Source organism: Corvus brachyrhynchos, unplaced genomic scaffold (assembly GCF_000691975.1).
Source record: "Corvus brachyrhynchos isolate BGI_N302 unplaced genomic scaffold, ASM69197v1 scaffold279, whole genome shotgun sequence".
In the NCBI taxonomy this organism is placed as follows: Eukaryota; Metazoa; Chordata; class Aves; order Passeriformes; family Corvidae; genus Corvus; species Corvus brachyrhynchos.
This window is the reverse complement of record NW_008246060.1, coordinates 4,588,573-4,614,925: the sequence shown is the minus strand read 5'-3', so window position 1 is coordinate 4,614,925 and position 26,353 is coordinate 4,588,573. Positions and strand designations below refer to the sequence as shown.

At 42.9% G+C, this 26,353-nt stretch overlaps 1 long non-coding RNA gene across 1 annotated transcript in view; it reads right to left on the bottom strand.

The window, feature by feature from the left end:
- Positions 1 to 26,353, bottom strand: part of LOC108449662 — a 101,799-nt gene that overhangs the window by 17,339 nt on the left and 58,107 nt on the right. Inside the window, exons 3-4 of the long non-coding RNA XR_001865921.1 lie at positions 5,677 to 5,797; positions 4,269 to 4,430 (exon numbers count right to left, since the gene is read on the bottom strand). This is a non-coding gene — a long non-coding RNA (uncharacterized LOC108449662). The remainder of the gene's footprint in view (positions 1 to 4,268; positions 4,431 to 5,676; positions 5,798 to 26,353) is intronic.

Genomic DNA, 26,353 nt, shown 5'->3' with positions numbered 1-26,353 from the left:
CCAGAGAACCCCCGGGATCCCAAGCCCCCCTTCCCTGCCCCGCTGGGAACTGGGCCATGGCCGTCCTGCCCTCACCGTTGCTTCGAGCCTTCGCTGCGTTGTAGCCGTGCTCGCCCTGCCTGCCCCAACCCCCGGGGGGTTCCCCGTTTGGATGCATCGCATCTGCCACCCGGGATTTGTGCTCGTCCCTGCTGTTTGCTGTCCCCGGGGGTCCAGCCAGACACTGGGATCAGCTGCCCAGGGGTTTGTGAAGCCTTTGTCCCATCCCTTCCTGGGATCCCAGGGCACCAGTGCCACGTGCTCCCCGAGCTCGCTCCGGCGCGCCCCCTGCAGCCGCGGGGGAACCATTGCACCTGCCCTGCTCACCGGGAGCCGCCAGCGATCCCTGCCGGCTGCGAGCGGAACTGCACCCAAGGGGAAAGGGCCCGACAGCCGAGAAGGCTGGGGCTGGGTTTGTGATTGTTTGCTGTTACTGCCATAGTTATTGCTGTTTGTTTGACTGGTTATACACATATAGATATATCATAGTAAAGAACTGTTATTCCTATTTCCCACATCTTTGCCTAAAAGCCCCTTGATTTCAAAATTATAATAACTCAGAGGGAAAGGGGGTCGCATCTGCCATTCCAAGGGAGGCTCCTGCCTTCCTTAGCAGACAACTGTCTTTCAAACCAAGACAGAAGGAGTATCTCAAATTTCAGTGTTATTTCTTTACTTTTTCCAATGACTTCTGCAACAGCCATCCTGTATATTTTTTTCAAGGATCATGAACCAGAGAAATATTTGTAAGACCTGTGTGGCACTTTAAGACATCACATCTGCTTGCTAAGGCTAGTCCTTTTTTAGTCTCAGGCAAACCAAATGAAGCCAATCATTTCATTTTTTAATTGCTCATGTGTTACTCACACATGGATAAGTTCCCTGAAGAGTATATTCACTGAGCTTTTAGTTCTAAAATGCACAAGATACAGATCTCAGATTTAGCCTCAAGCCTTTTCCCTCAGTGGTTGTCAAAATAAAGTATAAAGGAATTCCACCTGAAATTGACTGCATTTCAGTGAAATTCAAGACATTTCACACTACAGAGAAGACAACCTTGGAAAATGCCCTTGTTTCAGGATAAGAGAGGCCAGTTTCCCTTCTGTTTAGAAACTTTGGCTGCCTAAAAAAAGGACCAGGTCATATTCAATTGTGCATATTATTTTAACAAATTGTCTTCACAGCAGGAGGGAGCTTCTTGTTTTTAAGACAAATTCTTAACAGTTCCAATTGTGGCCACCTACAGACCAGATTTCATGCAAAATCAATTTGAAAGGGGAAACAAGGCAGCTGTGAAGAGAAATAACTAAGTGTAAGATGTGGGGATGAAAACGTGCTAAACTTTACAAGGGAAACAAAACAAAACGAAAGAGCTGATAAAAGGAAGTGAATAACTGGCATGCTCCTTTCAGACTAACAGAAAATACATTTGCTAAAAGGCCTTCCTGCTGCTGGGACTCCCTGCAGCACAGGGAGCCCTCTTAAAGGTAGCTATGATTCTAAAAGGACTGGGGATGTTCCCACATGAAAGGTGGCACTGCAGAACTTTTTTCCCTCTTACCAAAGCAGAACTGGTATTTTTAAAGATTTGTGTAATATCAGGCAGCTGAGCTAAACACTCTGACAAACCCCAAGTGAAATTTAGGGACTGATTCTACATGCTTTGCCCTTCTGCCTGAATCTTGTGAGTCCTGCCAAAGTCAGGGGTGGTCAAACACACACCTCGGCTTTCCTAGGGCCGGGGCCTTACTGAAACACAGGCCAGCCCCTGCTGCACATACCACTTCAGCATTTGAGGTCAGCCCTTAAAAGGGAACATCCAAATCAACATGAAAATTTAGGTCAGATAATGTAATCTAAAGCCTGGATTAAACTACTAAACTTCAAAGAAACAGATTATCTTTCAGCCAGATGTGTGAGGGCAGGCACTGACAGCTGGGAGAATTTGAAACATGGGCTAAAAGCCAACCAAAAAAGGCGAGACTTCTCTCTTTGGTGCTGAGTGGACTTAGTTTGTGCCAAAACATCCTACATGTATCTTATCCACTGCTGCCTTCCAGCTTCCAGGAATGCACACAACACAAGCTCTGGAAGTTTAGAGACAAATGTGGTGCAGCCCAAAACTCTTTTTCACCTTAAATTAGGTGAGCCTCAAAGCAAACACACAAGGACATGACAAGAGTCCTGTGCACAGAAGCTGTCACTACTGAAGTTTGAATGTGGTGATCAAGGACCTTCAAACAACTGAAATGTCTTTCAGTAAAAGAAGTAAAAAAAAGATGAAAGATATTTTGGTAAACAGAAAAAACAGAGCTGTCACACACAAAATTACTTCAGTGTGGAAGATGAGTTTGGAGATGTTTTCCTAGTTTGATCTGGTATTCATCTAAACAAACTAATGGCACTACTTATATTGTTAGGAAAAAACCCTCTTTAAATTCCTCTATGACATGTGGATTTAAGACCCACATAGTTACATGAAAAGACCTGCAAGTAACTTTGCATTTTAGATGACCAACTGAATCTTCACTCTTTGAATCTGTAAGCAGGAAAAAACCTAGCACTGACTTTTCTGCCTTGTCTATTTAAAAAACAGGAGTTGAAAGACACAGGGAAATAGCCCACATGAAACACATGAGTAGTTTAATGGCAAACAAACAAACATATGAGGCAGCAGAGTGCTGCATGGCAGTATAAAAACCAGATAACCCTCTACAGCACCTTCGACCAAAGGAAGAAAGTAGTATGATGAAGGAAAGAGGCAGGAAAGAAGAGAAAAAATGATCACAAAATATTAATAATTTGAAACCCTACAGTGGCCAGGTGAAGAGCAGAAGAAAGGCAAATAATTACATTCATCATCAAGAACAGGTTTCTGAGGAGCTGATTCATGTTAAATCATTCATGCAATTGTCTACTGAATTAAGGCCTAGAAATCAAAGGTGCAGACTTGCCAGCACCTTTGGGTGTCACAAACTTTTGCCAAGCAGGAAGTCCAGGGGAGCCCCAGTTCAGCTGCCTGGGATGTGTGTGCTCCCTACGAGGAGAACTAAAGGTACGATATCCCAGGAAAACCCTACAGAGCCCAGGGAAAACCATGACTATCTGACGAGTCCCCTTGAAGAAGGAATCTGCTCTGACCTAAGCAATGTCATCCCAGGTCTGAGGTGAGGTTCATTGCTGTCAGGACAGGTGTTCAATGGAATTGTCCCCACACAGTTGCCTCCAGGCTCTTCCCCTGACTGCCATAATCCCAGAATTGAACCACAGAAGCCAGATAACAAACTGGGAGCCAAGAGAGTCAGCCAAGCAGAGAGGCATCTCACTGAGCCAGCAGGGATTTCCTGAGGACAAACCTAAAATCTCACCTTTGCCAGAAATAAAAGCTTGAGTAATACACCTGCTTTGAGGAGCCTTGCCCCTGCTCCCTCTCCACAAAACCACTTCCCTTAACCACATTTTTCAAAAGCTGAGGGAAATCTTCTCCTTCCTTCTTTTCAAAAAGCACCACTATCTTCCTTTCTAGTATCTGAGTGTTTAAAATTCTTACAAAAAATATAGTTTCATTTACTGTCACCAGCTCATCCAACATCTGCAGTTTTTTTAACGGGGAGGGAGAGAAACAGTAATGTCTTTTGAAAATATGCAAGGATTCACCAGATTTTCAAGTCACAGTCTGAAAATGAACTGCATACTCTACTTGGAGGATTTTCCAGGGGAAGAAAAAATCAACATGTTTCAAGACACTGCTCTGTAAACCTTGCATAGAACCAGCTGCAGTCTATCATATCAAGTTTTCTTCTGGATTGATTCTCCCGGAAAGGTTTCATCAGCTTACAAGCAGCAGGGTTGTTGTTTCATTTCCCCTTAGGATTCTGCTGTGTGTCAAAGTAAGAAATTGAGACTAAACAAGAAAACATGGAGTAAAGTTTAAGTACCTCTGCTGTGAAAGCTGTTGAATGAGAAACAGGCATTGCAGACTACAAGTGTCAATTAGGAACTGGTTCCACTGGGAAATGACATTTTCACATTGTTTCTGCCTTCTGGTTTGCTGTTGACAAATCTGAGTTTAGGAAAGTTATCCTCTAGTTACACATATTTCTGACATCTTTCCTTTTCAGACCTGTCAGAACAGACATTTCACACAAAACTTATTTGCCACTATCATTTTAAATTAATAAAAGATTTCCAACACTATAATAAAAATATTGGATTGCCTCCTCACTCACCGCAAATCTGGGGTACTCAGTTGTCAGAATGAAGCAATGATTTCGGAAATCTCTGGCTTTTGGCACCCAAATGTAAGTACTTCAGTGAGATCTGAACTGTGATTGACAGGCAGTTGCAATGCAGCCCCAGAAATCTCCTTTACAGATTGTAAATTGCATTGCCTTTGTGGAAAAAACAAAAGGAAAAGAGTCAGAATGACTGGAAGTAAAACATCCAGTGAATGCTTTATGAACTCTGGTGAATTCCAAAAACTGAACATTATCCCACAGTGTTCCAAAAGTACTTTTTAGGAGCAGAACTCATTCTTAGGAACACAGCTCCTCCTATATGGGGATGTAATTGCCAGGGACAGTGTCGTGGTCCTGCCTTCAAGCGATGACAAGACCAGAGGAGGGTTACCATCCCTGGCAAAGCTCTGCTGCAGAAATCTGGGAATATCCCCAGCTTCTGGGATGGGAGATGGTCTGTTCCCACAGCAGGGGTTAAAACTTTTGAGCCCAGCACAAAAGGCTTTGCAACAATAACAAATCAATCCATACAGAGCCCTAGCTTATGAAAAATGCCTGATTGACTCCTGAGTGGCTGGAAAGGCGTAGCTGAAATTGAAATTCGGTCTTGTAATTCTGTCTCCATATGCTATTGTAATTCCATCAGTTTCCTTTCACTGCTCGCTCCTGGACTCCTTCAGGCTGAGATTTCATGTATCACTTACCCCCACACTTACAGCTGAAATCAGGGAAGAGGCTTGATCCTGTAACATGTGGCATCATGCCACTGTGCTTCCCAAGGACCAAAAATACCCTCCCCTGCACCACACCAGGATAATTGGAATGCACTGCCATCAACACAAGAGTCGATGTTTCTGCTGCATCTGCATTCCACATGGACTGTGAATTTGACAAGCTCCCATAATAATGGAAAACATTTCCGACAACTTTCAGAGCTAATATATTCCAATCCCCACAGAGCAAATTTTCTAGAAGAGAAGTGTATCAATTTCCAGCTAAGGGTTGGTTAAGAAAGGCAGAGCTTTCCACAGAGAGGAATATAACAGTGAAGACACAAAGGCAGAGAAAAGTTATTTTCAAAACTTTCAAGCATGCATTGTGCCTATAGCCAAGTCTGCATTTCCCCGTCTCAAATGCCATTAAATTCCAGGGAAACTTGGGAACCTGTGCTTGAATTAGAATCATCAAAGACTTTGGCCTGTGCAGTTACTGACAAATTAAAAGTTGAGAGTTTCCCTGGAATATCTGTCCCCCCCACCTACTAACACAGAGAGAGGACAGGAACCCCTGACTGAAGTCCCACATAGAGGAATAGCTGCTGGAAATCAGCAAAACATATGTGGACTCAGAAGAGGCAAGTGGGCGTGGACAGATCCAGAGAAAAGCCACAGAAACTCACCATGCGGGAGGACTGGAATAAGCAGGTTCAGGACTGTGCAGGAACGATGGACAGTGGCCTCCAGTAAGGCAGGCTAACATATTCCCTTCTTGCTCATTTCATAAGGAATTTTGTTGTGTCCCTGTGGCAGAAATTAAAACACAGTTCTGTAAGGGGATTCTTCCTCCTCAGTGCTGCCATTGAGCAGAACACAATCAAAATAAAGCTGGCAAGAGAATGGAAGTCCAGTATACTGTGAGGCACAAGATGGCAAGCAGCCTCTCTTCTGCAGTCAGCAGCTTGTGCAGATTTATTTGCCTAAATCCTTCAGATGACTCCAATGTCTGTGCCATGAACCAGAGTTTCTGCTCCTGTGGACAGACATCAACAGGCTAGCGAAGAATTCCCATAACCAAAGTGTAAATTTGGGGTTTGCTTCTCATGTTAATCCAAAATAACCCCAATGCATTGATGTTCAGATGTACCACTCTGTCCATGTTTTTGGGGAACAGGAGCTATTGACATTTTTTGTGTCTGGCTTGACCTAACACCATTCAAACTAATTCTCAGTCTGACAAGAAGAGCAATTTCTGCTTTTTGTCCTATTTCATTAAATTGGAAGATATATCAAAGGTGTCTGCAGTCAGAAGTGGCCTTGATATTACAAGATTCAACACCAAATTAGTATTTGCAAACACCGCTGTTCATGGAGCTAAATGGCCAGCACATATGTTCACACACTGGAATCAGATGTCCTCATTGTTAGGCTCAAACTTGACAGCAGGGCAGGACAAATATGATGCACGGCAATGCCGCACGTTTCTCTCTCGCATTTCAGGCTGCCCATTGCAACAATATCTACGAGGGTCTATTCAGCTAGTAAAGAAGAGATGCAATCCACAAAGTGCTACAAAAGCATAATACTGATGTTTGGATTTTAGACTATGAATGCACAAGTCCAAAGAAAAGACCTGCCCAGGGTCATCTTTCTCCAGGAAAACAATTCTTTCCTTTCAACTGACCACTCACCAGTTATGAGGAATCCTTGAAAAAAAAGTATTTAAGCCCACAGTCTTCTTGAACACAGATTTATGGACTTAAACATCATTATGCTACAAAGTTTGCCTCAGCAGCCACTTTGATCCTACACTTGTCACCTGAATGAGCAGATGCAAATAAAAAGAGTACCACTAGTAGTGAATTTGTGCTATCATTATGCTTGGACAAGACACTGAGCTTTAGGAACAATTCAAAGGTTCTCACCATATGCTGCATACGATCTACGAATTTTGACCTTGAATCAGCACTTAAAAATGAATCAAGTTGGCAGTCTTTAGAAATTTCAGCCCTAGTATGAGCTATTGATTCTGGTTTTGCATAACAGTTGTCAGCAGTCTATAAGTTTTTACTTAAAAGGAGGAAACTGGTGAGGCAGAAAGCTTTTGCTTAATTTCACTCACCTTCTGTCCTCTGAATAAAACCAACCATGTTTTCTAGAATATTACATCTCCTCCTCTTTCTTGCTGTTAAGACTGTCATTTTTTACTCACACAGGCAGACAACGAGGGAACATATGGCCTATTTCTCTATGACAAACTCTTGCAATTACACCAAAGAATTCCCAGCAGAAATTTGTGAAAGCAGCATCACAGTGTTTGCACTGGAGTGCTGCTCCTGGTGGCTCACCCCTCTCCCCTCCTTGCAGACCTCTGCTCACAAGCCAGAGGGGTTATTGCCCTCCTATTCTGTTCAAAAGGTCAGCTCTTAAGAACTGTGCCCTTTGCACAACATGAAAATGGCATATAAACACAGCTACTAAGAAGATCAGGGTTTGCAGTGTCTGCCTGCACCTTTGCAAGGCACAGGCACTAAGGCAAGTCATACTTCTCTGTTCTGATTATTCCTCAGCTGCAAATAGTGCACAGAGCCAAAACATTATCTTCCCTTTAAAAAGCCTCCCAGGGCTTGTAAAGCCTGATGAAACCGACACAAATGTGAATTCAACACACTGCCTCTCCCTTACGGGCTGCCAGACTCATTAGCAAGTTTTTAAGTCACCTTATTGTGGCTGTTCTGTGGGATACAAGCGACCTCATATTGCTGGTAACGTTCTCCAAGCAGCCTGATGCTAACTCTGCTTTCCCTATTGATTCTGCTCACTTGACAACATTGATTTTTGTTTTTCCTCTCCACATTTCTGCTATGATGAAAAAGCCATGGCATTTGCATTAGCTCCTTTTTTGTGCCCCAGGATCACTGTAGAGAAACAGGCACCATGATGCCAGCTGAGTTACTGAGGGCAATAAAGAGGGTCCAGAGAGAGTGACTGGTGTCGCTGGCCTCTGCATCACACAGAAAGGGCATCTCAAATACATGGAAGGTAAACATTCCTGCGGGTGTACACACACATACAACACTTACTGGTAAAGAAGAGACAGCATTATTCATTCCATGTGAAAAAATGTCTTGCTTTATGAAAGCGATTGTCCATGGAGCCATTGAGCACATTCAGGCGTGGCCACAGCATGTCCCAGCTGGCCTCTGGTGGCCCGTACCTAATGGATTGCACTCAAGCTGTTCTAGTCTGGGCCAAGACCAGAACAAAGTCAGGCTCAAACCAGGGAGCCATAAGTCCCCCTTCAGTCTTTTATTTGTACCCAGTGAATACTGAGGGCACCTGCGAATCCTGCCAGAAAACCGTGCGAAAGTTTCCTCTAGTTTGGAAAGGAGTCAAATAGGATTGTCATTTTCAAAAGGCTTCTGAAAATGGTTCAGCCTATTCTGATGTGCCTCTTCTTACCATTTTCAAGCCTTCTCCATTCTCTGTCGGTGCTGGCACGTGTGAAAGCATCATTGCCTCTCTATGCAGCTTTTGGAAAGAGAAGAATATTATCCCATCATCTTTTAAAGAGACTAGGTGTACAAGAAGGAATGAATCATGAGAATTCCTAAATACCAAAGCACAGCCTGGGCTCTAGGGAAGGCAGTCACTGGGCCCTGTGCTCTCCCACTCCTCTTCTGTGAATCAATTTGCTACCTTCCCAAAGCCTGCAAGTCCAGTACTGCAATCGTTGAACTCTTCGAACACCCTGAAGCAACTACAAAATCTTTTGTATCTATTGTATGTTTTTACATAATATGGAAAAGTATTAAAATATTAAATTATTAAATAATTAATTAATTATTAAATTATAATTAATATTAAAATATTAAAAGCTGCAGTAAAAATTCAATAGTCTTGATTTGTTCCAGGAAAGCCTCAGCTTTAACAAAATTCCCACTGACCACAAAGAGAACGGCAATATCCAGCCCTTCCTATCCTTAGAGCATGGTCCTAGTACATCTCTAGGACCTATGTAACCATATTCTAAATTATCTCAGAGGAAACCCATGAAGAAGCTATCAAACAAGTGCTAAACATGAGGAGAATTCCTTTCCATTGAAAAAAAGCTTCCTTAATTTTGTCTCTCAGGTGGTTAATGCAAAGCTTGAATATGTCATTAACAGGGTATAAGGAAAAAACCCTCTAAGCTGTTGTTTTCAAATAGCAATGCCTATATCCTATGGATCCATAAACACATCATGCATTCTGGAAACAGGGATGATTTGATGTGGGGTCCTTTTTGTCCTTGTGCCTCTGGACAGTCAATCTCCCACCTTTACCTATCTCAAGATGCAATTTGATGCTGCATTTTCAGGTTGCACACATGAATATACTCCAAGAGCAGACCTGCAAATGCCTTTCTGTACACCCTATGTTTCCTAACTCCAGAAAAGCAGTCCCAGAAATACATTACCATTCCATTGCCAAGTGAAATGGGGTCTCTAGGTGCTCCCACCTCTCCTGCCACTGAACTATCGGCTTTGTGAAAGGGTATCTGTAGTAATATCAAAGAACTACAGAACTCACAGCACTGTTGCCAGATGTTGGGAAAGAAACTGAACAGGGAAAAGCCTGTGATTGAGCTCATGACAGGCAGGCATGCACTCTGAACTCTATCATCATTTCTCAAATTTCTTACCCTTTGAGTTGTAAGGTAGGTAGATACTATTTTTTTTTTCCCCAGCAAAGAAGCAAAAGGTCCATGCTAAAAATATACCACACATTTTCAAGACTGCTTTTGCAAACAGAATAAAACCTGATGTATCAAGTGGTATCAAGTTATTTTTCCATATTATGTAAAAACATACAATAGCTACAAAATACACAGTAGCTAATCTTAAATTTATTTACCTCAGCAGATCTTTACATTTCCTGCAACAGTCTGAGCAGTGTGTGAAACACAGAGGTTACTTGGAGTGAACACTGTTAATTTAGAGTGGCATTGCCAGGCTATTAAAGCAGAAAGGTAAGCGTGCTGCAGCTTAGACCCATCAGCTGATGGAGACAAGCATGTGCTGGGACACGTTTGCTGGAGCAGAGGCTGCTGGGGAGAGACATTTTGTTCTGAAGCAACAATGCTGTCCTTCTCTGAGAACTCCTGAGTCTCTGCATTGTTGTCAGCACCTTCTCCTCAGTGAGATTAACCCCCAGTGCCAGAGCCCCAGGGAGGGCTGGCTGGATGCAGAGATGCCAGTTCCTACATAAAGGAGCTGGCTGGGAGAGGCTGGATGCCCCAGGGGGCCAGCACTCCTCCTTTTCCAATAGAATTTCAATGCTGCTGCCTATTGCAATGGTTCTCTATTTTCTTCCCCCTCCCACTTTAACCAGATTAGCCCATTTGGGCAAATGGGATCAGATTTTAGTGGTTCTTCAAAGATAAAATGTCAAGAATATTCAAGAAGATCTTGCTCCCACTGAAATACACTTTAGGAAATCAACACATTGTGCAGAAAAAAAGCAAAAAGGCTTCAATGACTGTTACCAGAATATTTTCTTTCAGTAAGGCCAGGGGCTTGTGTACACTACTCACTTAACTAAAGGTAAATAAAACAGGAGAAATATTCCAATCTACAGAGGAGCTGGATGCCCAGGAAATTTGAAACAACCCCTAGCACCTTTCTTCATCTTTGAAAATGTTCTGATCATCTCGTTGTCAATAATCTTTTGCTTTTCCTTGCTCTTGCTGATCCTCTGGTAGGACTGAGGGGGAACACTGCTATCTAAGGATAAGATCATTCTTGCTGGATTTTTTTTTACAGACACCTGCACATTTGAGTAAATAGCACACCTTTAAATATTTGAAAGCTATCATCTTGATATGCTTTGAAGAGCAGACAGCAAAACGCAGCCTCCTATGCTGAGCTTGGTTTCTGTTTTGAATAAATTGTGTCCTTTTCTTCTACCTCCCCGTTGCTTCTTTTTAATATTTAAAGGAAAAAGCAATTTCCCCTTAAGCAACTAAGTTCTAGGTATAGTAAGAAGAATCTTTATATTGTTATTACTCTAAAATAAAGGCAGGTACAGACTACAGCTTACAGCACAGCAAAAGTAAAAATTATTCAGACAGAGAAATTCATACAGTAGAGGTGTGTGGAGACTACTTTCTTCTTTTAAATTTTGTGAAGCAAAATGTATTGTGGTACTTAGACAAATTCCAGCCTCTAAAGAAAACAGATACAGAAAAAATATATATGTCTGAAGTGTTTCTGAAAATTTATTAATGACGATATATTATGAACTTTCCTTTTAAAAAAAGAAGAAAATGTACTACAGAAGACATGGTACTTTATATGTGTGCTTTTTGGAACAGCAAACCCAGGCCTTTTGTTATACACCAATTGATTTTAAGTACAGATTTTACACAATGCAAGCTCTTAGGATATTTCTCATTTAAAAAATTCATATAGGAAGCTGAGAGATAGATTTAGAAGAGAACACAACACATATTTGTAAAATAATTGCAGTTTATTGACCAAAGCCATTAAAGGCACTGCAGACAACAGCATTACTTGACAGTCCTCATCGAGTTATTGATTCACTTTTCTCTCCCAAAAGCACAGTTGCTCAGGCTTTGTTCAGTTTACTGAGCACAAGGCAGAAGCACCTTTTCATTGCCACTGCTCCAGCTGTTATTAGACACCACTCCCCTGTGCTGCTTTTGGCAGGAAAGTGTTGATGTGAGGTGCCAGGCAGAGACAACACTCCTAATTTAGAGGTGTGTTTGCTGTTAGCACAAGGGCTGCATCTCTGGCCCCAGCAAACTGTGGGGTCTCCTCCAGATTCCTGCTTTGCCCTTGCACAGGCATCTTAAAAAAGTGGTATGAAGGGTTGCAACAACCTGTGTATGCAATGGTGACATCTTGATACTGCTTGCAAATGAGAAAATCCTGAAGTCTGAGCTTCCTGATGGAACAGAAGACATCCACTGATCTCTTCCCACAAAGCAACGGATCTTAATACTGTGAAAAATCTGAAAGGAGCCCAAAGGCAGCTGGGGAGAGTGTGCTCTGATGAAGCAATCAATGTTCACAAAGGAATTCAGTGGGGCAGGAGGGCCAGGCATGCAGAGATCTAAATGCAGATGGGCACCCAACTCAGACTCTGGTTACATCAACAGTGGAATCAAATCCCAGAGCTGTAAGAGGTTTCAAGAATCAGGTACCTGTGATGACAGACAAGGAGCCCTTGGGTTCCTTCCTCTTCTCACATGAGCTACAGCCAGGACCGCACACGTTCCCGGGTGCTGGACATGTTCTGATGTGGTGACCACTGCAGGTCCTCTGCCCCACTTTCCTGCTGAGCTTCTTCACAAGGCTCATTGCTTTGGAGCGACACCGCAGCCACCTGAGATCCAGAGAAACCTCCTGGGAATGGATTCCGTGGAAATGAAGCTCCTGCAGCTCACTGAAGCTGCTTCAGAAATAGTTCACTGCTGCAGGAATCACTATTTCTCGGCAGATGGCCACAGTTGCTGCAGCCCTTGGAGGAGAATTCCATGTGTTGCTTCTTGTTCATCCAGAGCCTGTTTGACAGAGGAATTCCCAGAGAAGAGCCACGTTTCCTAACTCCGTGCCATAACACACAATGCATTAGCCACAATTAAAAGCATCATTACAGGCACTTGTTCTTCAAACTTTTTTCAGCTGCAGATCAAATGGCAAAAGCATGAATGGGTTTCTTTCAGAATAACTATCAAGAATGCAGCCAGACTTTGATCTCATTTTCTGGACTTATCCATGGCGTGTCTGTGCTTCTGGAAGGGACGAACCACTTGATCCCATCTCAGCATGTAAGCTGGAAAAGAACAGCTTAGGGACCTCTGCCTTCACTGTATGCTGTGAATGACACATGCACAGGGAAAGCAGCAATACAACCAGCACAGGCCCCAGACCTACTTACAGTTGGCTTTTGGCAGCTTGATGTCAGCTTGAATTTCCTTCAATTACTTTTAAAAAGTTGCAGATAAAGACATTAATCACTGTGCAGAAGAGTAACTCCACAATGAAAAGCGCTTGTTCCGAGTGGGGAAGTGCATTCATAAAGAAAAACATTTGCCATTCCACATTTTACTGACTGGGTTGGCATTTTCCAGTGGCATCATGTTCTCATCAGAATTCCAACTGCAGTGCTATTGCCTGATCTAACCCCATCCCCGCACCAATTGCCTGAGATGATCAGCATTGAACTCCTCTGTTGCTACACAATCTTTTGATCTGGGACAACTTCAGTGGATGTGGCCAGATTAAAAAAAAAAAAGGATCCCAGTCCTGTAGTCCTGTTCTGGTTAAAGAACTTGCAGTGACCAGAAGGAAATCAGTGCTGTGGAAATATGGTATCCCAGGAGAACTGACCCACAGTGCTGCTGCTGTCAAAAGTGAAAGACAGAGAGTTCAGGCAATGGCAGAACTGTCTGTTCTCTGGACTGGGGAGAAGAGTGTCAACTGAGAAACCGGCTAAAAAGCATCTAAACCAGGTGGCTTCATTCTCTCAAGGTCCAGAAATACCAAAGAGAAACAACCTTGCAATGACTCTAATTCATTACAGCACAAGGGAACCTGCCAAACAACTCAACCGTTAAACGAAACTAGAGACTTCTTTACTCACAGCCTCGGGGCAGAGGGATGAGAACTATTGGTTTCTTGTATGGAAAACAAGAGAAGAGAACAGGCTTTCAGCTCAAAACTAAGCGTATAAGAAACAAAAGTAATAAGGTAATGGTACCAGTTACTTAAAAAGGCACTTAGGTCCCCATTTTACAAGCTCATGGTCACTGCTTACATCCTGCCAGGTACAACTGGAAGCAAACAGTCTGTCTGATATGGGTACCAGGCAGTGGAGCAGGCATTGGAAGAACCCCACTTCCCTTATTGGTTTGCTTTGAGGGAGGAAAACCACAAACTGAAGGACAGCATCAGACTTCTGAGCAGACAATGGGTAAAAAGGGGGTGAAAGGAGCAAAAGCTTTCATGGCATGTGCGCAGAATAAATGAGAGTCTTCCAGCTCAGATAAAATGAGGAGCTGAGAAAGCCAGGACTTAAAAACTTTTATCAGTCACCAGCTGAGCAATGAGTGATTTGACTTGTGATAGGAACTTATTCCTATTCTTCCTTTGCATTAAATTACAATGTTTTGAGCCTTGGTGTATATCTCCAGGGAGCAATGGCTGAGAACTGACTGCATGGCAACAAACAGAACTGGGGAATGCCGCAAAACTAACAGAAACAGTCACTTGGATCCCTTAGTGAATTCACATCAGCAGTATTTACACCCATTGCGTGTTCTCTCCAGCTGAACACACCAGAGAATGTGACTGTTGGCAGCAATCGGGCAAATGAACAGTGAATAATAAGCTCAAGTAGAGGCTATTTGCAGGAACTGAATCTTGAATTTGCATTCAGGTCAGAAATGCTGGTGACAGCAGGCTCTGCTCACCCAAGCAGAGACAGGCACAGACTGTGGCTTCTCTGTCTGCTGTTTGACTTTCAAAACATTCCCTCGCATGGGCACAGACCCCACCTTACTCTGTTCCCTGAAATTAAAAGATGCAACAGTCTGAGCGGATTCAAGGAAATGATGAAAAGAGACATCTGTCAGAAAGATGACTGGTTTTCAAATGGTTTCTACATCTGGTCCAGAGCCATTAGTGGCCATTAGGAGTGGGTGACAGCACTTAGGATGGAGCAGCTAAGTCCTCGATATAGATAAGCAAGGAGCACTTTGTATCCAGCCTCTTTAGCTTGCTGTTCTAAAAGGAAGCCAGGTTCTCTGTACATGGCAGATCTTCGTTTTTGTAATGGAAAACTTCATCAATTGTGTCTGCTTCATGTGATTTTAAAACCCTGGCAGAAAAGAAACTGAGAGCTTTCATAACTCTCAACACCTCCTCAGCCCTACAAAATTTAGGGGAAAAAAAAGTGCTTTGCAAAGCTCTGTCAGTTTCCCTTTGGCTTCTTAAGTCTCTGCACTTTCCTCTGTGGTAACTGTCTGCTAGTGTTTTCAGGGACTAGAGAGAATTCTCTCACTTAACTGCATTGTCAGGAGATTAATGCACGGTGGGAGCTGGAATAGAGGGAACTTGCCTTGCCTGTCTTTGTTCAAGGTCATTCAACCACTCCCTTCAAAGAGCCCTCTGGCACCTAAGCTTTCCCACCACAGGAATTATTCCCTCACTGTATCTACCCAGAGGTAATACCAACCCTTTCCTAGAGGCAGCCAAAATCTTGAGCTGTTCAGAGAACTCTCAGCAAGACCTGACTGCTGCTTCTCTCCCTGCCTTGTACTGTGGCTGCTGTGACTCCTTCCCAGCTGTCCCTCTGCACATGGAAAACAGAGCAGCTCAGGTGCCTCTCCCTTACTGCTTTGCCTGGGAGCTGCAAGGATTTGCTTCAGCTGGGGGAAAGCTGCACTCCTTGAAGGGGGCAGATGTGGTCTTTCCTCTTCACAGAACCAGAGTTAATTCTCAGTTTGCCAAGAGTACAAGAGTACTGAGTTTCCTCGTGGGCTCAGACTTTTCAGTAATCACTGGGACTTTCAGGTGATAAGCATATTTTTAGATTGGGCTCTGCTCAGTCCTACCACAACAAAAGGTTCGGGGCTGTGTTTCTGGAAAAAAAAACCCCTCTTGTCATTATTTTTGAAACAAGTTCCCTTTCATTTAAAAGTCACATTTGGAACAAAAGTAAATAGCTGTTTCACAGCATTATTTTTACTACAAAACCAGCTGCAGCACAGAAAAGAACTTTCTGACCTCATCTGGAGGGCTGTTACACTTATGTCTTAAGTACAGGAGTTACAGTTACTCTTTACAGCAAATTATTTCATCACAAGGCAATGTATTGGAGCCTTGGCTTAATGATCTGTGAGTGTGACACTTCCACATCTGATAATCAAGTAAATCTGTGTGTCTAAACACACACCAACCCACCTATGCAATTGTGGAGCTGCCCATAACTGCCTTTTTCAGGAACTTCAGCAGCGTGAGGTCCCTAAATCTCTCAGGTCTCTCTGAGAGTGCTGGTTCTTTTCCTCATAGATGTATTCCTTGTCATGGTTACCAATATCCTCTCTCACTCCTGAACTATTTACCACATGCTGTACTTTTGTTGTCCCACTAACAGGGCTGGTGTCTCTAATGTGATGTCTCAACATTGCAACCCAAAACAGGGGAAGGGTTTTGTCTTGCAAAAACACAACAAAAGCCAACACAAGAGAACAGACTTTCCCTTCCTGCAAACGTCTCATCCATCATTCTGGCAAGCATGCTGACAAGAAAGGAGTAAAATGTCACAGATGTCCTCCAGCAGATTATGTCTAATTGACCATTTCGCACCCCCACAAGGCAGTGCCGTATCTGAGGGGGTTCCTTTACTCACTGAAAAACAACCAGAGTCAAATCCATTCCTATGACGCTGTTTTCCTCTTCTTCCTTTACTCACTGCGTTTCCCTGCTGTGCACACACACACACACACACTCATCTGGTCACACCATATAAATAACCACAACTTCTCTGCAAAAGGAGAAAGAAGGGACTTTAAACATTGTCCAGTTCCAACCCCCTGCCATGGGCAGGGACACCTTCCACTATCCCAGGTTACTGAGAGCCTCTTCCAGCCTGGCCTTGAGCACTCCCAGGGATGAGACATCCACATCTTCTCTGGGCAACTCTGCCAGAGCCTTGGCACCCCTCACAGTAAAGAATTCCTTCCTGATATCCAATCTAAACCTACTCCCTGGGAATGAAAGTATTCACAGACACAGCACATGTGTGCTGAAATGTTTGAGCAAATTACCTTCGCTAATACACAGGATTAATTAATCAGTGCATTAGTAAATGGTGTAGACATTTCAAACTCCTTTAGGATTTATAAAGCATTTAGAACTTTCAACAACATATTATACCCAAGTAGTACAGAGCAGGGTGGGAATGAAGGAAAAGGACATCTACTGAGGGTCAGAGTTAGCCCATCTAACCTAGGAACTGGATTTTCCCAGTTATCTAAGTTCTTCACTTGTGATAGATGTTGCCTCTCTGAGGATCCACAACACCTTGAGAAGGTCATGGTCAAAGCTCACAAATTCACTAATTCACTGCTTTTTACACCTCAGCACGGCTCTCCTCCAATCTTCCTCTCTTACCTCTTAGCATAGTGACTGGCAAATTTATCTAAAATGTGGCAGATTTAGATTCAACATTCCCTTTTGTGGGGACTATAAACAAGATCCCAGTTAAATTCCCTAAAATTTAAACCAAAATGTTTTATCTGACCTCCCTGTTAAAGTTGTAAAATACTCCCTGAATCACAGAAAACAAAAAGAAAAAAAAAAGGAAAATTAATTACTGCATTGCATACTGACTGCAAGTTCCATCTGGAAGAGAAAGAAGCTAAATCTGAGGACATTTACTGTGAGATAAATAAGTCTGAAATCCATGAATTTGCAGCTAAACAAAGGAGTTAACTACCACGTTACTTCTCACTCTTACTTACTTGGCTTCAATCAATATTTTGCTGTTCACTGAAAACCAAAAAACTCAGCAGACCGATGGCTAGGGCACTTCACCAGCCCATACAACATGCAGGCAGCGGTCCTGTCAGGTTAAGGGCAGCAAAGTCACGTCTCTCACATCCTGCATATAAGCTCTTAACACTGATGTATTCAGTGAAATCTGAAGAGTAGGAAGAAAATAGCTTTGCTCTTCTTTCCCTTGCCTAGTAAGAAAGAGCTGTTTCAAGGACCTGTTCATAGCAAATTGTTCATCAATATAAATCCCAAGCTAACGTTAGAGCCAAGGCCAAGGACCTGAGGAGGGCTTGGTCAGCTCAAAGTAGACACTGCAATATCCTGCCCTGAATTGCCCAGCTCCATCCAGGACAATTCCATGCTCTCTGTCACTGAGGCAGCGCTCGCCCCGAGCAAAGCGCTCACAGCACACAGCTCAGCAGCCTGGCTTCACATCTGACTCAGCTCCCAGAATGGCTCATCTTTCCTTCCCCTTCCACAGCTCACAATCCAGTTTCTTTTAAGCCCAGAGGTATTCAAACAATAAGAAAACTTTTTGGGGGATGCTGTTCCATGCATAATTTAGCTTCTCTTGTCATTTGGGTGTCCTACAGGTACCACACCGGTTCTCCAGAAATAGAGAAAGTGGGATCAGAGGAGTTATGTTTGTGTTTGTATGAGTTATCCTCTTAACTGAAACAGATTAAACACACTAGAATTTTGAGGAACAAGCTTCCCTGCAGCCTAGCTGGTGGAATATAGCTCCCTTCTGTGGAGACAGCATGACACAGGCACAGACTGCCTCGTTTCCCCAGGAGCCTGGAAAGGTTTGGAGAAGAGAAAACACATTTCCACCTATCTAACACAACGCAACACAGAGAGAGAGAGATGAATTGCTTTGCTTTAGTCTATCATTACCTTGTCATAAAACACTATTAGCCTAATGCTTCATTCCATGGGAGCCTCGCAGCAGTGTGCTCTCTTTTGGGGGACACAAGCAGCTGGCTGCAAACTACGTTCTGCCGTGGAGGAATCCATGTTGAGGGTTAAAATTATCTGCATATCTTTAATCTTAATCCAGGGAGCCATGGAGGATCTGCTAGTTATTTGTAACAGGGCTAGGGTGAGCTGCTGTGAGCAGGGTAATTGAAACAGTATTTCAGCCTGTCTGCCACTGATTTGTGTAATGGCTGATGTTAGCTACGGCATAATCACGGCCCTAAATGGAAAATAAAGAATAAAAATGCATTAAACATATGTTTTTATGTTGTGTTTTATGATCACATTTTTTATTGCACTTTCAGATTCTGTTGTTCCTTCCTTTCTGAGATCAATTTACTTGCCTGGCAGCAGTTTTCTGTATTATAGCTCGAGAAAGCTGATCTGCTTTCTCTTATACTCTTGATTATGGGAGCTTTCAGCCTGAGAGCTAATTAATTCTAAAGACTGAGGTCTGTGACCTCTTTTTAAAGTTGCTGTTACAAAAAAAGATCAGTTCATGCAGATTATTGTGCCTTAAATAATAATCTTTATTTCCCAGAAAGATGTTATTTTGTTCTTTCCTCTCTGACTTTTTCAGCATTTATTGTTAACTCTTCAATCCATTACTTGTCATATACAATTTTGGTATTTGACAATAATTTCAGTTAAGTGATTTAGTGCTGCCTCAAATCAGGAAAGACATGATTTACCATCATGCCCACTATTTCCTCTCCTTTTAAAGGAGAAACTACTCCCAGACCTCATCTCTGGTTTCTATGCCTAGGTGCCTTACAATTCCTCCAGCAAGCATCAGACATGCATCTATGTCCCAAAGTTACCATCCAGCCTTGGTGACTTCTGGGTGGGTCACACCCATCTGGTTTTTGGGCAGGAATCTGAGGAATCTGCTGACCCATGACAGCTTTCCCATCACCCCTCCTGCAGCTTGGTATCACAGGTCCTCTCTGGTTTACATTCTGCTTCCAGAACCCAAATCAACAGGAACCGCACCCGAATGTCACCTCTTAGTCCCTGGATGCCACACCACCTTAATAAAATAAAATAAACCTGTGACAAACAGCCTGCTCACCAGATATAGCAGGAGCCACCTGCAGACCAGCTGGTGCTCAAAGAGGAGTCAGCAGAACTCCAGGGACTCCAAAATTCCCTGCTCCAGAGCCCAGCTCCAGTTTTAATGGCAGCAAACCAGGTTCATTTCCAGCAATCCCTGTGCGTGGTTTGTCAGAAGCTCCTCAAAACCAGCAGATTTCTGTGATATACATTAGACTTAACAAATATGCTTTTTCCCAAGAAATAAACACTTTCTCAAAGAATTTCCAGCTTTCAGAATCCCAGGCAATCCCAGGCCATGGCAGACAAATTAAGGCAAGCCTTAACTGTCAAATACATGCTGTCAATCTGCACATCCCAGCCATGGAACCACCTGCATTCCCAGCCACCTCCAAGGTAAGTGCCCAGGCTGCCAACTTCTTTCTTCAGCCTCTGAATTTTAAACCTTAGCTCTTCCATTCCCTTAGGAACCATTCAGCCTAGAGCCTTAAAGATTTTTTTCAGGCTCAAGTCTAAGTCCACAAACATGATGCCAGTCCAGTTCTGCCCTCTTGTTCCCACTTCCACACATATCAGGCAGGGAAGCAACATTCTCTTTCAGAATCTCCTCTAGTATCATTACCAGATTAATAATGCTCCAAGAGGAGAGCATGGGCTGAACATAATAAAAATCTCTTGTAAACTGGCTGGACTCGATCCAGTGTATTCCACTTTCAAACCACCCCTGACAGGTGCTGAGAAGTGTCCTGTAAAAAGCATAACTGTGAACTAATTATTTAACTAAGTGTTAAATCTGCTGATCCTTTCACAGGAGCATAACAAATGAAGTGCAGCCAGACCACCCAGCAGAGTCACACCAGCTGCTGGCTAAAGGCACATACTTTATTCACTGCCCTTTGCCATATTCCTTCTCATACACATATAAACTGCTCAATCCTTTTTATTATACAAAAAGAAACTCTGGTATTTCCAGAAGGAAATTCAGAAAGTAAACAAAGAAACTGTGCTGGGAAGAAGGGCTCAACCAAATACTTCGAAGGGACGTGTGGGCCAGGAGAACATGGAGAGCAACAGGGACTCTCATCAATCAGTGAGTTACCACCTTTCTCTCTCATGAGATAGCATCGGGATATTTTAACCCCCCAACAATAACCTTCTAAGAACACAACAGAAAAGTTTTGTGGCTTGCTACAGGGAAAAATATCATCATCTGCAACAATCTTGGTGAGAAGAGGTCACTGGCTTCCTTGGAAAGATTACAGAAAAAGGAAGAAATCATAGCAAGGGAACTCTGATACATGAGTACCTAGAAACCCACTGAGAAAACCTAATCCCCTGTAACTGCTGTGCAGAAGCTGAAAGGCAGTCATTTAACCTTTGGACTGCCACTGCTACACAGCTACAAAAGCATCCATGTGAAACATTTAAGTGGTCAAAGCTACAGCTGGGAGAGACCTATCCTACTCCCATGAAGTCTAACCCACTCAGTCCCCAGAGAGAAGATTCAATCACTTATAGCTAATAAATACTTTACAAGTACAAAAAATTAGCATACTTCTAAATCTGGAAATGTTACTCTGTCTCAGGCAGACAGTTCCTCATCTAAGCAGGCAAGACAAATGTATTTTTCTACTGTAGAGACACTCACTGCTCCTGGCATGGGTTCACATTACTGAAGCAGCTTCTTTTTCACAGCAGAGACATGTTCTAGGAAGGCTAGGATATAATTTTACAGACAGAGGCTTGGGTGAATCCTGCCTTTGGGATGCTGTTATCTAATGGTAAATACACTGTACATGCTGCAGGGAGGGTGGAATGTTACTTTCCTTAATCTAAAAAACGTGTCTATGACAGAAGAGAGCTTATAACATTAAAATCAGAGAGATAAGACATACAGGAGTGACAGGCACAAAGGCTCTGAAAAGGCTTCCAGCACAGTCAGGCAAATATAAGCACAGTGCCCTCACGATGATCAAGACCATTCCCCCCAAAAAATGGGACTCTGGAGGAGCAAATCTGTGAAGGTCACATGGCAGAGCCTGTGTCAGATGGGTTGTGTTTGGTTACTGCCTCTTTCATCAAGAATCATAGAATCAGGGAATATCCTGAGTTGGAAGGGTCCCACAAGGATCATCTTAGTCCAACTCCTGGCCCTGCACAGCACACCCCAAGATCACACCATGTGCCTGAGAGCGTTGTCCAAACACTCCCAGAGCTCTGTCAGGCTGGCACTGTGATCAATTCCCTGGGGAGCCTTTCCAGTGCCCAACCACCCTCTGGGGAAAGAACCTTTTCCTAACATCCCACCTAAATGACAGTAAACCAGGTCTTAGCCATAAACTTTTTCAAACACTTTTCTTTACCAGGATGTGCATTTCCCAGAGTGGGCCTCAGTATTTTGTGAGTGCACCTTGATCCTGTGCTCCTTCTGGTCCTGGTGTAAAGCAGCTGGGCCTGGCCAGCTGCCAGCCCATCCTCCTGCTCTCTCTTGTATGCCAACAACATTCTGAACCATTTGTCATTTAAAAAAAAAAAAAAAGAAAAGAAAAGGAATTTCTTCTGTCTACCTTCCATAAAGCCTCTGCCTCTGACCCATTGTTTAGTACCATTTCCATGTCTGTTCCTCACTGGATAGTTCCAAGTTCATACCAAGCAAGGCTCAGACTCACTCAGACCTCAGTTTACATCCATGTACAGCACTGTGGGGAGTGCAGGGAGGAGAAACCACAACAACCCAGGGACTGCTGATGGATCAGGGCCTGGGGGAACCTGATAAAAGAGCAGTGTGGCTTGCACACCAAACTGCTCAGGCAGCTTGTACGAGAAATCTGCACCCAGAGAAAGGGTCACTCAAGTTCTTGCATGTTGTGACAGCTTGAGAAAATGTAAAAATAGAGAAGGGGTAGGAGGAAAGATATAGTGAAATACAAAAGCTTTTTTTCCTTCTACATGAAGGTGAAAAACATCCAAAAACTTCTTGTGAAATTTCTGAACAATTGTGGCATCTGATAAATCAGAGATGGGCTCCTGGAGGTGTACAGCACTCATATGCACACACATTTCCAATACTGTGAGGAGTTTTTCCCACTCTTGGGCACTGCAAGTCCTCAATACAAATAGCCTGAGAGCTCTGCTGAATACAGGTGGGCTTAAAATATGCTTTAATTTAAAACATTTGCCTACATTCCTTGCTGAATCAGAATGAAAATCCTGTGTGTTGGCACAGTCTCAGCTTTACAGATGCAAGAATTTTACCAAGGAGAATGAAGTGAGTCTGTATTTTCCAGCAAAATAACAGACTTACAAAGCTATCAAGGGCCACAAACAAGACAGAGAGAAACAAGGCCAAGATTTTTATCTCTCCTTGAATCATGGCAGTGTGAAAGAAGACACAGAGGAAAAAAAATCTTTCTTTTCCCCCTTTTCTCCTGGCTTGGCTGAATGGGTGTGTGTCTGCAGCTCCATTCAAATCGGATTATCTCACTTTCAGAAATGAATTCGCCAAGGAAACAGCTGCTTATCACAATGCTGCAAATAGGATGTCCCCCAGACCACTAGCTCCCAGAACCTGGGATGAGCACTTAGAAATGCGTAGGGCTAAAGGAATGTTTGTTCCTCCTCACAGAAGACAAGTATTGGTAAGTTTTCACTATGCCAGCTCCCTGCTTCTTTCTTTCTCACACTGCTTGCCCCAAGGTAAATCACATAATTTGAATATTATGAGAGAGTTACATTCCTATTATTCCACTAAAAACATGCAAGGTTTTCTATAAATACCTCTGGTCAAACCTTTTAACATTTCTCTTTAACAAGAGAAGAAAATCATGGCTCTAATTTGAAATGTAAACTGACGATGCCATGATTGAGATTTTCAATGTAGGTGAAAAAAAACCTCACAAAACCCAACCAACCAAAAAATAAAAAGAAAAAAACTGATAAACTAGGGCATATTTAATTTGGGTGACTTTTTATATACCTCCACAGCAATGACTAACCATATCAAGCCAAGGGTTCTTGAGGTGCTTTTGGCAACACGATGGAATTGCATTTCCAGCTGCTGAAGAGCAGCACCAAGCCTCCACAGCAGGACTCAGCCAGCTTGGAGCATGGCTAAAAAATGTGTGTGTAAGCTCTCAACCACACAGATATATCCATTGTCCAGTGTTTAATCCTGTTATATGTCTGACCACTAGCCCATCCTCTACATATGCAGTCACTCTTTGCTGAACAGTCACTGATCTAGAAAGTGATGAGTTATTTACCTTCAAGCCCTTGGAAGTAAACATGCAGAAGCTTATTTAAATATTTAAGTAAATTAGATTGTCTTGTTCTTCAGAAAAACTACATAAACCACACAAAATATTTTGGTGTGAATAGAAGCTAAGGAGGCACAAAGAAAGTGCCTGAAACTTTCTTTAGTGCTTTCCTGAGGCAACTCTACATCCCACAAAATCAGGTCTTTCCAAAGCTTTCAAGTATATTGGAAATTTCTGCATAAAAACAGATTTCAAAAGACTTACTGAGGACTGATTTTGAAGTATAAAGCAGTCACAGAACATAGACTTGAATGGTAGCTCCTCGTGAGCGCAGCTTGAAGCTGCTCATGAAAGTGGCCTTAAAGAGTAACTTCCTCCTGCCATGAACAGGTCTAAAAGACAAAGAAGAAGTGTAGTGAGATGGGGAGAAATGAACCTTAGGATTCCAGACATGTCTTGGTCCTAGACCTGTAGCTCAGTGCCAGGGACAGGTTTTGTTCTGAAAAGCGCTGACACAAGTGAGGACGTGACACAGGGACGGCTTAGGTGAAAGAACTTGTTGTGGAATTCAGCATGTTCTGGACCAGTAATGAACCCTTTTCCTCAGCCCAACACCTGGTATTGAGGTGATGGATTACATGACTTTTGTGTTCCTAAAAGAGCTGTATGATTCCTTCTGTCCCAGGCTGACAGGATTAAGGATTAGTGAAGTCTGGAGAGCAGCTCTCACTGGTGAAATCAAGCAGCCACCATCTCCCTTCCTCCCAGAATGAGTCAGGATTCTTTTTTGTCCGTTTGTTTCACACAGACACTGCCACACTGCTCAATACCACCAAGAAAAAAAGAAATAAACAACAAAACAAACTTTGGATTCGTAACTTAAATACTAAATGAAACATGGGAAAAGCTAGAGGGAACAGCAAGCTCCATGTATTGCTGTTTGTCTCCCTGCATAAGGGGTGTTACAAAACCATCAGAGATGCTCAGTGGTTTGCCCCAGCCCCATCCTTGCTGAGCTCATGGCTGGATGCTGTCAGGTTTTGGTCCGCTGCCAAGCAGGGAGCATCCTGCCTCAGCATCCACAGCCTTTGGTGGGGCAGTTACCTTCCTGCCTTCTGGTGAGTCTGAAGGGAAGGCAAAAAAAGGCCAAACTAATTCCTGTTGCTACTGTATGGCTCAGGAAGCATGAAGTATTTATCAGTTTGAGTGAGCCAATTACTTTACCAGTCTCAAGAGCAGCCTGTCAGATGAGTGCTGCTACTCCCAGCCGTGCACAGAGCTGCAGAAGGGTCACTCAGCTCATGGCTCACTCAGCTCCTGCTTTGTGGGACTAAGATAACTGTGCAAATAGAGCCCAGAAGAAATCAGAGCAGCACTCTACGACAGGTTGCTGTCTTCAGACACACATGGCTGCCTTATTCCCGAATCACAGGGTTAATGAGAGATGCCGAAGGATCTCAAGGTGAATCGGGAACAGAGAGATTGATTTTGCAAACTGCTGAATTGAACTCTGGATTAAGTGTGAGCCCAGAGATAAGTAAAGTAGCCCTTAAAGCTGGAACACCCTATTGCTCCTCCTAGTCTTCAATTTCTCTTTCTCTTCTGCTCTGCAACACATTGATATGAATTACTCAATAATCACTGCATGCCCTGGGCTTCAGCCTTCAACTGACAGAGAGACTTTATCGCTGTCCTGGGAGTAAACTGTCCTTTTTCTAGTTTTTCAACTATTTGTTCTGAACTTTAAGGACAGAATATCAGACTCCTAATCCTAGCACAAAATCTTCTCTCATTTCATAATAATCAGGGAAAAATTTAGTAATCAATAATCATATTCAATAAGCCTTGTGCGTGTATAAGATTCTGTGTGTGACTTTACGTAAGTCAGTGGATTTTTTTATGCTTCTGTTCTCAGTCTGTTCTGAGAAGTTATAGTTCTCTCTTTTTCTGCTTTTTTTGTTTAGTTAGACCTCAACCACTCCAGCACAAGGTCCCTAAAGCAGCCCCCAAACCACAGTAGTGCCCAAAGATACATGCAAAGATAAATACATATATACACACACATAAAGATGGCACTTTAAACTAGATTTATGGTTAAATCTCTCATATTTTGGGATGAGAAGAGGAATATTATTAAACTCAGAGGCACTAAATAACTGGTAAACCATAAATATATACCCTAAATAAACCAGGTTCTATTAGCTGTACTCTACCATTCCCTTTGAAAGAACTGCCCCTCAGAACAAAAAGAAAATGGCATTTCAGACTCAAACTCTTACTTCAGTTTAAAACAAATCCTTAGCAGTAGAAAATGAAAGAAATTATTTTAAACAGATAATGAGTTTCAAGGTGAGCACCTTACCCCTGGCACTTTTCAATTAAGAGTGCAGGACTTGCATGTCTTGAGAATACTATTACTGACAGTGCTGTTCTAATATATTTTTAGAGGATTGCCCTCAGGGCTCCAGTTTCTTCAATCCACATCCTCCTCTCTTCCTTCCCAAGGT